The following is a 13,144-nucleotide window of genomic DNA, read 5'->3' as shown; positions in this document are numbered from 1 at the left end:
AAAGTGGATAATGCAAACTATACTCAACTTTTACTAATTTTATTCGCATCCCAACTTCAGCCCTGTTTTGGGTTTGCCTCCGTTTTATCTATTCAAAGTAATTGCAGTTTAAAATGCAACCTTGAAGTAGAGAAAGTGATTCTTTGGCGTGGTGCTCTTCTAGAATGTAAATGTTAAAGAAGAGACTATAAACAGCAAAGTGTAGAGACAAGGTGGCAAGTTGAATGGGAGCTGTTTCTACCCAATAACAGGAATGTATGACCTCACATACACAACTACAGGGGTTGGCTAATTACTGATAATCACAAGGTGATAGGCAAGACAAACAGATGTTCCCTCAACTACTTCCTTTTCTTTACTGCGCAGCACTTGAACGCACACTAACCGTTTCTATTTGTTATACAAAAATAGTTCTTAAGCAATCAATTAAACAAGCATGCTGACGACATTAAGCAGCTTTCTGCATGACCCTGTTCAGCATTTTTGATGCTTCTGCAAAAAGCACCATGTGCTCCATCACCCACCCTCCTCTTACTTTGTCCCAATTAACACTCAGCCCCCATTACATTGATTGCTAGAGGTGTATTATTGGCTAGGTGGACCATGAGCGCATTGATCCCATTGACCCACCATGCGAGCCATGAGAAAATGTTGAGCTGCAGATTTCTTACAGTCAACAGCGGACTAAAAAAACATTGCTGGTGGACATGAAGCTGTGATATAGTATGTACGTATACATTGTTTGGCTGTGTGTACTTTTATATGTGTGCCTGTTTGCCATGGGTGTGGTTGTGTTGTTTCAAGTTTCAGCTCATGGACTTTCATGTGGTTTTAAGGACCTAATAGGCACACGCCACACCTAACGCATATTCTTTGGGGACCCTTGCTGCAGAAGTGTCCCCCCCTCATCCCCCATCCCCTAACTCCAATCTTTGCTAACCCCGTGACATGCATGAACACGTACACAAACACACACGCAAACACACACACTCACAGTCAAAGGGCAAACCACTGCCCCACCTCCATAGTGTGCACCTGGCATCTGTGAGTCCACTCCAATTACTTCTCCACAATTACAGGTTATGAACCAATTAGGTGCCCTCTCGTTTTACACAGCCTCTATCACTCTCCTTCCCCAAATATGGGGGCATCTGCTAGACATGGGGCAGATGATCCTAGCATAAGGAACATTGTTGGGGCGTTTGTTTTTTAGTAGGTTTGGAGGGATATTCTATACCGTTTTGGAAAAGAACAGACAGAATGAGAGTAGTAACATAAACTACAAATAATATAAAACAAATTTATAGTTTTGTTTTTTTTTTCATCCAAGCTTTAGAGAAAAAGGTGCTCGCCATCATTACACTAAACCAATCTGAATATAGCTTGTTTACATACTTTTTTTGTGTTCCTTTTTTTTAAATGAAGAGATAATGGAGACATGTAAATATCTTATCCAGAACAGATGTCTAGAGGCACTTTCACCAGCAAACTCCAACATGCATGTACGTTGTAAGAAACACATACCAGGGACAGTTAAAGCTGTCAACTTGTAATTTGTAGTGGCACTCAACTTGAACTTTCAGGGTGAGCCAGTTGGCCCTGCTCTAATTCTTGCCTCCATGCTAACATGTTTTTCTTTCTGTCGGTGTGAAAGGAGGGAAGCACAAATGTGGGTAAGCAAGTTGGCTCATGCACCCATGAATGAGTTGTTCTTTTGCTGTCGCCTTATGTCTTAGATGTAACGTTGTTGTCTTTTTGTCTTGTACTTTTATGACGTCTTTCTCTTTCTCGCTTTCCATATATAAATAATGTGTATGTGTAAAATATACGCTTGTATATGTGTGTAGTGTATACCTGTCTTTCTTGTTCTAATTGACATTGGCATGTGTAAGCACACTCAGCTATGTCCACCACGCTAGTGTTACGCGGTGGTGAAACTCGCTTCGCTACTGAGAGAATCCATTCACAATATTGCAGCGTGTCTGCCTGCTATTTAGTCCAACATACATGCATATGACCTTTACACATGAGTGCTAGTGAGTAAAATATTCTCTCATCATATGGAGGATTGAATGGAGTCAGCTAAGCACCCAGGGTTAAGATTCAAAGTGCTTTGAATGTGATCTCTCAGCTTTCTGTTTCCCTTAGTATTCTGATAGCACTCTTCCCAACGCTAGACCTTGTTTATCTTGTTTGCTGGCATGCACTTTCAATGTCAAAACAATGACATCATTAATTAAATGTGTATTAAATGTCCCATTCTCAAGGCAGTGTGGAATCTGCCGCCGTGGACTGAGGTTTACTTTCCTATGAAAAAACAAATAATCTTAGGGGGGGTTTATTCCTTTATTCCTTCCTACATTTATGTTTAGCCTTATTAGCCTTATTTGTGAGACAACTCTGGTCCTTTTTCACTCGTTCCCTAAACTCTCACATTTTGATGTAATGTGCCTCTTATTTGTATTTGTATGCATGTTCGCATGAGTGCATGGGTGCACCAGGGCAAAGTAAACAATGTAACCAAATGAAGTTTTCACTTCACATAGCAACACCAATCAGAAGTCACATGTAAGACCCAGTTTTTTCTACCCCATATATGTTTTATCATTGTCTGTAGTGTACTCAACAGTCTTTGTCCCCTTTGCATACACTCCCTCCAACATGCTGAATTAATAAATGTTATGTGTCATAAACCAGTGTTATTGCTGCTGTTCACATACCTGTTTTTTTTTTCTTCCGTCAGGCATCTTTCTTTAGCTTGAGCCCCTCGATCGTGAAGATAATTAATTGTTAATGGAAATACTTGTTAAACTGGGTAGTTATGTAGTCCCCTCATTCTTTTCTCTGTCCATTTGTTTTTCTTTTTTTTGTAGTCATCTCTTTGCACCACCTCAACACTTCATAGTGACTTATGGAAAATGAGAGCAGGATGTATCATCTATAAAAGCCCACAACCAAATCTCTAACAGATCCCCCCCCCCCCCCCCACACACACACACTCATTAGCCCCTTTTGTCACTTTGCACTCATTTTCATTTCTCTTTAAGCGCCCTGTCTCCATGTGCCGTGTGTGTGTGTGTTTGGAGTTATCCCATACATCTAAAGCTTGGTGGAGAATATTTAATATTCAAGTATAAATCTCTAGGGTATACGGGTGGAGTGGCGGAAAACTGGAGCTTTGGCTTCTTCAATATGCTTATGCATGCATGCATCGCAGTTGATGCAGACCTACAAATCTTCATGCACTGAAGATGTGTGCCTGTCCTCTGAGGAATGTGTGGGTTCTCTTACAGTCTTTGACCTTCAGCCTCTGCGATCACGTGACAAAAATTCCACTCGAACACACACACGCACATGTAAGGGTACATACAGTATGCTTGCAGGCGCTCAGCTACTTTTTATCTCCTTGCTCAGAAATAGATCCTAACCACTTAAAACCTGTAATAATACCCACAAGCCCACAGATAAGAAAGCCAAAAGATAAATGACAGCAATCAATGTCCATTGAAATTGTCACTTTTTTTTTTAAAACTATTGATGCCTTTAAAAAAGAAAAAAAGGATTCTTCACCATGAATACATGAATATATGTAATATGGGTGCTACAGGGTTTCTTGACATTAGCCTTACTTAGTTGGGCTACACTGTGCTCAGCAGGCTGCCCAGCTGGGGCCCAGATGTGGCAGCCATGTCATGCAGAGCTGTGAGGCAGAAGATAAGAGGCCGATGGTAGGCCTGCTTCTTGGTCTCGGGTCTGTTCTACAGCAGTTCAACTAGATGTTGCGGTCGGTGCGATCTGAACTTTGACAGCCCATGTCATGCTTAATGCCTCACTTCCCAAATACAGCTCAGTGAGCCTGATTTATATCTACCAGGTGCTACAGTGTGCAAGCAACTCTGAGATGAGAGGAGGCATGTGGCCATTTCATTAGGAAAGATGAACAAGGGCTGCAGTGTATATGCGGGGATGAGGGGCAAGGGGCTGGTCTTTCTCAAATATAGCTCCACAGCACTGTAGCTGTCACAACACTCAGACCAGGCCAGGCGAGGACAGGAAGAAGAGGAACTTATTAACACACTCCACATTTCTTAAAATATCACTCCAGTTTTTGCTTCTCCCTCTCCCTCTCATTTGTCTGTTTCCTCTGTCTCTTCCCTGTCCCCACAGGCGTAGGATATTTTAATGTCCTGTTACCACTGAGCATCTGCAACCTCAGCACCAAGTGAATGGACACTTGTACAGTAGATAGCAGCATGCCAGGTTTTGGTGCAAGCACTGTTCTATCACCCTTCAGATCATTTGTTAATTTTATTTCAGTAAGCTTTGTCTTTACCCCTTCTTCATCTTCTTCACAGCTTCAAACAGAGGGTTCATTTTACCACCCGATCCTTGCGTCTTTGGGTGTCACACACATACACCTTCTTGCTATTCCAATGGCAGTAGCTTTCCCTCATGTCAGATAGGTCTCCCAACATACACTGGGTTCAGATTTAGTGCATATGAGCACTTATTACTATTGCAGAAGGAATTGTTGTCTTTTAGTCACATTTTGCCTGTTTGTTTCCTGACAAACTGAAGTGTTTCTCTTCACACAAGGGCCCTCTGAACACTGTGGTCGGCTCTGTCAGTGCTCAGCGTTGTTACAGAAATGCTGTTTGATGTTCCCTGCACACTACAGAGTCAAGTGCTGAGGTGTCTTTCGGCATTGCCCTCCAGGCCACCTTGTTATACACTTAACAAGTTGTTTTTCTTTTGTTGTTTTTTTCTTCCCTTTTCCTCTGTTGACAGTTCCTCATCACAGCTTTACTCAGAAGAAATGCACATCACCTTGCAAGGTTTACCTTGGAAGCTGTCCTTGTAAACTGTAGGGCAAGCTCTGCTCTTCTTTTAAGATGACGACTACATCTAGATCTGATTAATGAGTGTTTTGTTTATAAACTGGCAGTGTAAAGATTAGACATCTCATCGGCATGGAAACCCTGCTCGGTGGGTTCATCCTTTATTTGTTTTTTGGTTTGTTTTTCTAAAAATGCCGAATGATTTTGCTGCTGTATGCAGTGGAATTTAAAATGCACACTGGTGAGTGGATTTTCTTTTGTTGGGAATTCTACTTGTCAGATTCTCCCCCGCTTTGATTGATCCAGGTTAGCCACACAGCCCACTGAAGACGTGACACATGCGGTGACTAAGCATGAGGACTAACGGTGGATCAGTCAGTTTGTTCATTAGAGCATGGTTCGTTCTAATCTTGCATTCATAGCGGGCTTGTTATTACGCTCTTTTTTCATTCTGAAATATAAAAGTCTTTGTTGCTTTGATAATATTGTCTGCCACATTGAAACATTTCTTGTCCACTTCCCCTTTTAAAACACAGGGCGCATTATTCTTTTAACTTAATCAACCCTCATAATTCAGTAGGGAATGGGGCAATAGAATTCACTTTTCCCTTGAGGTTTATTGTTTAAAACGCGTGCAGTTCTTTCCCAGGATAAGGGCTTCAGCTAAGCGGAGAGGAATTTGGGCCAGGCCTCATAAAAAAAAAAAAAAAAAAAAAAAAAGTATTTGTGTACCAGAAAGATTTTCGCTTTTCCTTTCTAAATCTTTGTCATTAATGACTTTAGCAAATGTGAAGTGGGGAGTGAATGGTTCAGCTGTGCAAGGTCTTCAAAGCAACCCTCTAATTATTTATCCAGGATATCCTACTCTAGAATTAGAGGCCAGGTCGCCATTGGCTTTCATGCCTTTTTTTCTGCAAAGAAATAATTTCCACAGAATGGTTTCACTGGGACACTCTTTAATCCCTGCTTTGTGTGTGTGTGTGTGTGTGTGCACGCGCGTGCGTGTGTGTGTGTGTGTGTGTGTGTGTGTGTGTGTGTGTGTGTGTGCTTACACATGATATGGTATATGCACACACAAGCTTATGCGAATGGGACTTCAGTTCTTCTCAGTATGAGGTGTGTAAAAGAGATAGTAAGTTTCCATTTTCCACACATAACGCTGCATGACTTTCCACGTCTCTGCTCTCACCCCAGACAGCTTTCACCCACATTACTCGGGTTTCCTGGTCATTTGGCCTTCACATGCCTTCTAAAAGGGATCTTATCACCCTGCTCAGGTTTAGATACTTAACCGAACACTGGCCTCTAACTCGCGGGCTTGTGGCACTGGCTCAGTGTTTTACTTCTGGGCCTTTGTGTCATTTAACTCAACTGCTCATAGTCTTGCTCACTGTTTCATGTCCTAGCTTAGCCTTAATACTTACCAATATTTTAGCGGGAAATTACACATTTGCTGTTTCTCCTCTACATTTTATTTCTTTAAAAAAGCATCTTTACATCATATATTCATACCTTCTAAATTACCTTAAGTATTTTTGAGCGTGTTGCTTTAAGAATACTTAGTGAACAGATATTTGTCTAATTCCAGGTGCTGGTGAAGCCTGTGTTTTACCAGGTGCAGGACTGGGTCATTACTAAGGTATTTGTTTTCAAGATTAGACAGAAAGGCCCAGCATTATAGACATGTCATACCTGTCCCCGATCTATCTGTCAGGGCGTGATCCTCGCATAGAGTCTGAGTCCTGTGCTCACCTGCATGCTTTGCCTTCAAAGTAACACCAGCCTGATGTCCCTTAGACTAGATCCCAGAGCTGCCAGGTTGTTCTAGGGGGCTAGATCCCTTTTCTCCTCTCTCAGTCAACAGAGGCTCAGTATGCTGATCAGTGTCAGCTCTCCTTAATGGATGCAGAAGTAGTGGTAATGACAACTCCCTGTCCGCCCCAATCCCTCCAATCCCTCAGGTTTTAGATGGCAGGGTAAAAGAGCAGAGCTGAGTGGGTTGGAACGTGTGTGTATGCGTGCACATGTGCCTATGTATATGCTTATGTGTGCGTGTGTGTGTGGTGGAAGGTTCATATTAAGCCACAGTAGATGGTGGATGAACATTTACATAAAGCCCCACAATTGTGATAATAAACCATTTTATCATTGGGTCCCAATCAATAATGTGGCTTCTTAAGGTTTAATATTTCAATGGTATTGATCACTTTAACAAGTCTGTTTGTGGTTTCCTTAGTTGAAAGCTGCAAGAAGGTGTGTCTTCACACATTTGTGCATACTGTATTTGGACGATATCTCTTTATAGCACCATGCAATGACAGATAACATTTCCACCACTGAAGAATAGCATTAATAAAGTATTTTTCAGTTTGCTCAGCCTTGCAGTCCACTATAAGGTCTATTCACAACATTTAGTTGTGCTCAGTGGTTCTCTTAGCTTCTACTGCCCTAATCCTGGTACCGTAGAACAAATGAAATGGAGTGAGTGCACATAGAAGCTTTGAAAGCACTGTAGTTTGCAGATTTCACTTCCATCCTCTCTTTAGAGACCGTCTGCTTCCCGCAGATATAAATAGGGGCAGATTTGATAATTAGTAGAAATGAAGGTCCGGGGGCTCAAAGACTTTGATCAGCACATTTCCCCCTTGTCCCTGACCTTTCAGTGGACACGTGTCTTTAGCTCTCTCACTTTCTCCCTCTCTCCTTCTCTCTGTTGTGCTAAACTGCAGGAAACGCAGTTGTACATCTGCAAATATCTATCTGGGGCATTCTTTCTTTTTTTCTTTTTTTTAAACTTGCATCTTCCCCAATCTGATCAGCGTGTACTTCTCTGATTGATTAAACCCTGAAAGACCAATGCACAAAGTGTTATCTGTCCTTTCAGCTTTTCTGCATTCCACACTATGGGAAAGTCAGATCGGCGTGCCAAAGTATGTGAGGTTGCATTTCAGACTGTTACAAATCATTCAATATCCATGTCTGTTAGTCTAAAATTGAGCAGAAATGGATAATGTATATCAAACTTATCAGATAAGTGTTTGGAAGATACTGCTGCAGAGTTTCACTCTGTCTCATTCTCACAGTCTTTCTTGCGATTTTAAAGACACCCTATTGCTCTGCGCACTGGGTTGCCTGGGGGTGAACATTAGTTTGTGCCCAATAGCCCTTCTCTTATTATACATCAATATCTTAATTCCAAGGATAATTTATGCGCTTATAAATTACAAAGCTTTCTTAACAAACCACGTGGGACATAACAGGAAAATAATGCAGTGCAGCCTTTCAAAATGAAGAATGATTTTGTTGCTGTAGGAAGTAGTTGCTTTTGCAGTAATTATAATATTTCCCACTCACTCTGTGGACTTAATGGCTGTTGTATTATTTGCGTCACCTTGTCGTCTAAAATTCCAACGTACCTTGCCACTTTTTCTACCCCCCCCCCCAAAAAAGAAAAGTACTAAAATGTTTCTAACACCATGCAAATTTTATCTACCGTCGCTTTCTCTTCCCTTGCACAGAGGTTTGAATGAAATGATTCTTACACATTTGTACTCCGAGTGCACCAGAGAAGCTCCCCTCCCCATGCTGGTTGCTAATTGGTGGGAGACTGGGAGCTTCCTGCTGTGTGTTCGCTGCTTCTCTTTGCTTTGCCACCCCACCAGGTCTTTCACTATCGCTCTGCAGAACCCAGTAATTAACCCACAGCTAATTAACTACTTCTAATTACACCAGCATGCTGTTTCTATCACACCCTCCAAAACTGAGGAAACACTCTAGTGCCATGTGTAAATCCCTACTGAGGGGTTTTGGAATTTAGCTGAGCTCAAGTCTGATCATTTAATCAGACTGCCCTGTGTATGATCAACATACCGTTCTGCGCTGTGATTTCACCGCTGATTTGTCTTAAATAACTTTTCTTCCGCTCTGCAACATGGAATGGATTAGCACGATTTGATGGTGTTGCATAAAGGGTAAAATCATTTTCAAGGTTCTATTTCAGGTCTATTAACAAAGGAGGCAATTGATACTACAAACAAATCAATTTTGCCTTCACTGGCCAGTTTTGCTAGTGCAAAATGATTACTAAAATTGAGTACTGTGAAACTAAAACAATCAGCATATCACCTCCTGGGTATTTGAGTTTGCTCATATTGTAATCAGCAAGGATTATTTTGGCTGTAACTTATACGTTTGGTCCAGCGCTAGATTAACGCATAAAGTACACAAAAAGAGCTACAGCAATAAAATCTGTGAGTTGTAAGCCTTGTCTAGCTGCATGCGTGACAGATCTACATGCCTCAGTTCTACTGCCTTTGAGAAATACTCCCAGACAGGCCAGTGATCAGCCTCCCTTACTCTCACACACTGATGTAAACACACAGCGCTGTTCTTCCCTGCCTTAGACTCAGCACAGCCATGGCTATTTCTGTTAGACAGACTGATAGCTCCTACTGAAGATCATTGATTTTACGGGAAGCCCTGTTTACAGGCCGAGTGCCATCGACCTGAGGTGACTTTTTGCCTCCTGCAGTTGGAGCAGTACTGGAGCACCTTTATGTCTGCATTAGCACAGGAGTACACTGAATATTTACAGCACATAATAAATTACTGTGTTTCATTGTTAATTGTTGCTAATTGAGTTAAAGTGATGGGGATCAAGGAGACCAAGACTTCACTTCCACACAGTTAACAACGAATATTGACTGTTGATGTTCACAGTGACAGTATGAAAGTAATCTTGGATTTTTTAAAATAAAGAATGACTAAAGTATAAGAGGTATATTTATATATTTGTTTATATTAATTGATGATTGGATCTTCTTCCTATGACAGTGTTAACCACTGCACCACAGTGCTGCTCTACTGATAATGCCATGTATTTATTTATTCTCGGTACCGTACAGTTAAGCTTCCTGTGACACCATATCAGTCATAAACCCACAGCTTGCCTTAGTGGAGTATAAGGTCTTTATATGGAAGCAAACATGCAGTTAAAAAACAAAACAAAATAGGAAAAAGGGGGAAGAGAAAAAGAAAAAAACACTTGTGAAGTTTTAAAAATATCAATTCAGTCACTAAAAGATGAGGGCTTTAAAACCAGACTTTTCTCAGCCATACCAGGCATTAAAGTAGACATATGTTAAAAAGTGCAATGCATGCATGCCTTTATTGGTGATTAATTGAAACAAGCTTACAAGATAAACCCATGCGCCGCTCTGCCTGAGGACTACAATGGTTTCCCCATCAATGAGCATGTCCCTAGTGCAACATCAAAAGCCTTCCCTTGCTTTATCAATAAGAACCTTTCCTTCCCACATCTTCCTGTAACTTGCTTAGCGTTCATGCCATTGATTTTCCAATAACCGCCCCTTACCCTGCGGTGGCTAGCCAGGCTCTGTGATGGCGCAGAGACAAGACACAGACAAGGAACAACACTGATGTACGTTTGAAAATCAGAACTGGTGTATTGTGTGGGGTCTTTCTTGGCAGATTAACAAACTTGTGTGCCCTCACAACTCGTGAGTATGCGTATGTGCAGTAAGAGTAAGGGCACCTAAGTAGCATTATTTACAGTTTGGACAGAGTCTGAGCCAATTCCCCCAGGAAACCCTAGAGACCAGGGTCTTCTAAAGGCAAGACCAGGCCTTTGGGCAGGTGATCAGGCATGCTTATAATCAGATGCTTCTTTAGCCTTTAATTCCTGCCTCAGTTGGCCAGTAAATCCCACCTAATGAAAGGACCCATATCTTAAAACTTATCTCATTTTGCATCCCTACAAAATGACATCCAGACCCACTCTCTGACATTGTTCATTAAAACCAAGGCCTTTTCACAAGGTTCAGTCTTATCTGCTTTGTGGTTGGGAGGGGGTTGAGCATAACCTTTTTTTTTTGCCACAGAGAAAATAGAAGAGCGAGGAGACTCTGGCATAAAGTCTTTGATGGCAGGTGGCAGTAGGGGGTGAATGCTGCAGTTAGGATCTGTGCATCATCATGCTTTCCCTGAGATCAACTCAGGAATCCAGCCTTTTCTTCCCTGTGATTATCTCTTATTGTCAACTAAGGCTTGTTTTGGCTGCGCACAGCCTGCTTATTGTCAACTCAGTGGACCCACATTCAGAATTACAAGGCAAAACAAGGGCAGACGCCATGACAGAATCACTTTTTGTAATGCCAGAATTCAAAAGGCAAGTTTTTTTGTTTCTAAATATTGCAATGTATAACAGTACATAAAGGTAACTAGTACATAATAACAGTACTAGTCACCTCTAGTGGTCTACTCCATCATTTTTATTTGTGGTTATTAACACAATCAACACACAAAGACACCAGCCTCCTCCACTTCCCCTCTACTTTGACCGCGTCTCTTTGTCTCCTGGACTCCTTTAGTGCCTCCTAGAGATTAAAGCTTTTCCTACTTTAAACAGGTGTCGCTGAGCCAAGCAGACCTCCTAGAGACAAACAGCATTATATCAGTTGGCCCATCTGCGACTTTCCGACTCCAGACAATCCCATTGCTCATCAGTAACCACTGCAGGTTATTGAATTACACCATCTTGATTTTAAAGGGCAATCCTGTTTTCTGTAAGCACTGGACACACCAAACTATCTCAGAGCTCCAGCACTGATCAAGAGTCATTGTTTTATCCTGTCTGTTGCTAATTGCTTGAGGAATCTTGAGCGGTAATGTGAATTGATGGGTACTGTACTCACCTTTTTTTTAAACCCAAGGAAAAGAGGAGACTAGAGAACTTTAGAGGTCATTGTTGGCCTTATCCCAGTCTCTTCTCCCTCTGTTTTACACACTGTTGCTTGGCTAGGGTTTCTCCCTTCTTTGGGGGATCGAGGTTTACTGGTCATCTAGTTTACCAAATGAAGCATGGAAGATCATTTAGAGGGACCTCCACAAAACATGAAACACATGAAGGGTAGAGCCAGGTTGGGGGGGGGATTTGAGCCGGGCGCTTAAAAACTAGTTGTGCATGTGGTCCTAGTGTTCCCAGGCCTGGTTGAGACAGGCAGTGGAATCTGAAGGAGGGGCTTAATAGATTACAGGAACCAAGTGTGAAAAACTCCATGTTCTGACAGGACACATGGAGATGTTTTCCTATGAGACAGTCCATTTAAACGAGTCACTCTCCCCCCCCCATTTCATTTCGTACAGTTTATCCACTTGCTTTTAGTCTGAAGAATCACTGTCTGTTTGACATGTGGCGCGTTTTTTCTTGCATTACTCTCACTGCCCTCAGTCCATTTGTGTGAAATGGCTGTTGAGCTCATAGCCTCTTATTAATGGAGCAGATAATAAATACAGACCAGTAAGGCTAGTATCCCCTCACTCAATATGGCAGCCATCGCTAAATCATGTCTGGCTGTATAAAGCAATCATGTTAATAAGCCAGCCAGTCTAATATCTTTCATTTTATATGCAAAGTAACTTAAGGGTCACTGAGGTTAGCTTTTGTTGAATGTACACAAAATAATCAGACAGACCATGCTCGCAGAAATTTATTTGTGTATTTATGGTTCTCTATTTAATTTTACTTAATTTTACTTACTGCCCACAATTGACTCTTCATGTAACAGACCAAATACAAAAGCATCTCTTTAAAAATGAGGGTCCTTTATCGTGATTTTTTTGTTTTGTTTTGTTTTTTGCAGTTTGAGTGCACATAGGCTGGGGAGGTCTCAGGTATGTTGCGTGGGAAGCAAGCCTCATCAGACATTCATGAAGAGGCAGACAGACATTATCAATCTCTCCTCTCCTTCAGTGCTTTATATGTTAGGGTGTGGGGTAGACTCCATTCTGATCACAGCTGAAATTTGCATCCCTAAGTAAATAAGTAAATAAATCAAGTGCAAGCAGTGAATGTGCTAATCAACCAGGACATGGCAGTGAGCTCGGTGCCGGGAAACTTTGCTCATGTAATATTCAGTACTGTTGGGTTAAAGGGCAGCCCAGAGTTATTGGTTTCAGCGCGATTGCCCCCTTTAATCAATGTTGGCTGCATCCCTTTAATAAAATTATTAGCTCAGCAGTATCTTGCGCTATCATTTTATCTCTTCTGCGCTCTAAATTGCAGCCTGCGTTGAGTCTCTCAGATGCTCGGGGCATGGCCAGCTCCCGAAAGCTCAGCTCCCATTTATTATTTCAGAGGCAGAGGATGGCTGGAGTGTTTGAAACCAGGCTAAGCGTGGAGGTTATTGGATGCAAGATCTAAACACAGCTGCAGTGAAGTCCCAAACCAGCTTATGTGTTTTGGGTTCATAGAAAATACTGACTTTTATTGCTCATGTTAGCGTCCA

The 13,144-nt window shown here is 41.7% G+C and overlaps 1 protein-coding gene across 6 annotated transcripts in view; it reads left to right on the top strand.

The window, feature by feature from the left end:
* Positions 1-13,144, top strand: part of zfhx3b (zinc finger homeobox 3b) — a 230,726-nt gene that overhangs the window by 125,873 nt on the left and 91,709 nt on the right. The gene's annotated exons all lie outside the window — the stretch shown is intronic.

The sequence above is a fragment of the Oreochromis niloticus genome, linkage group LG1 (genome assembly GCF_001858045.2).
Source record: "Oreochromis niloticus isolate F11D_XX linkage group LG1, O_niloticus_UMD_NMBU, whole genome shotgun sequence".
Taxonomy (NCBI): Eukaryota; Metazoa; Chordata; class Actinopteri; order Cichliformes; family Cichlidae; genus Oreochromis; species Oreochromis niloticus.
The sequence above is the reverse complement of the archived record's forward strand: the minus strand, read 5'-3'. Positions and strand labels throughout refer to the sequence as shown.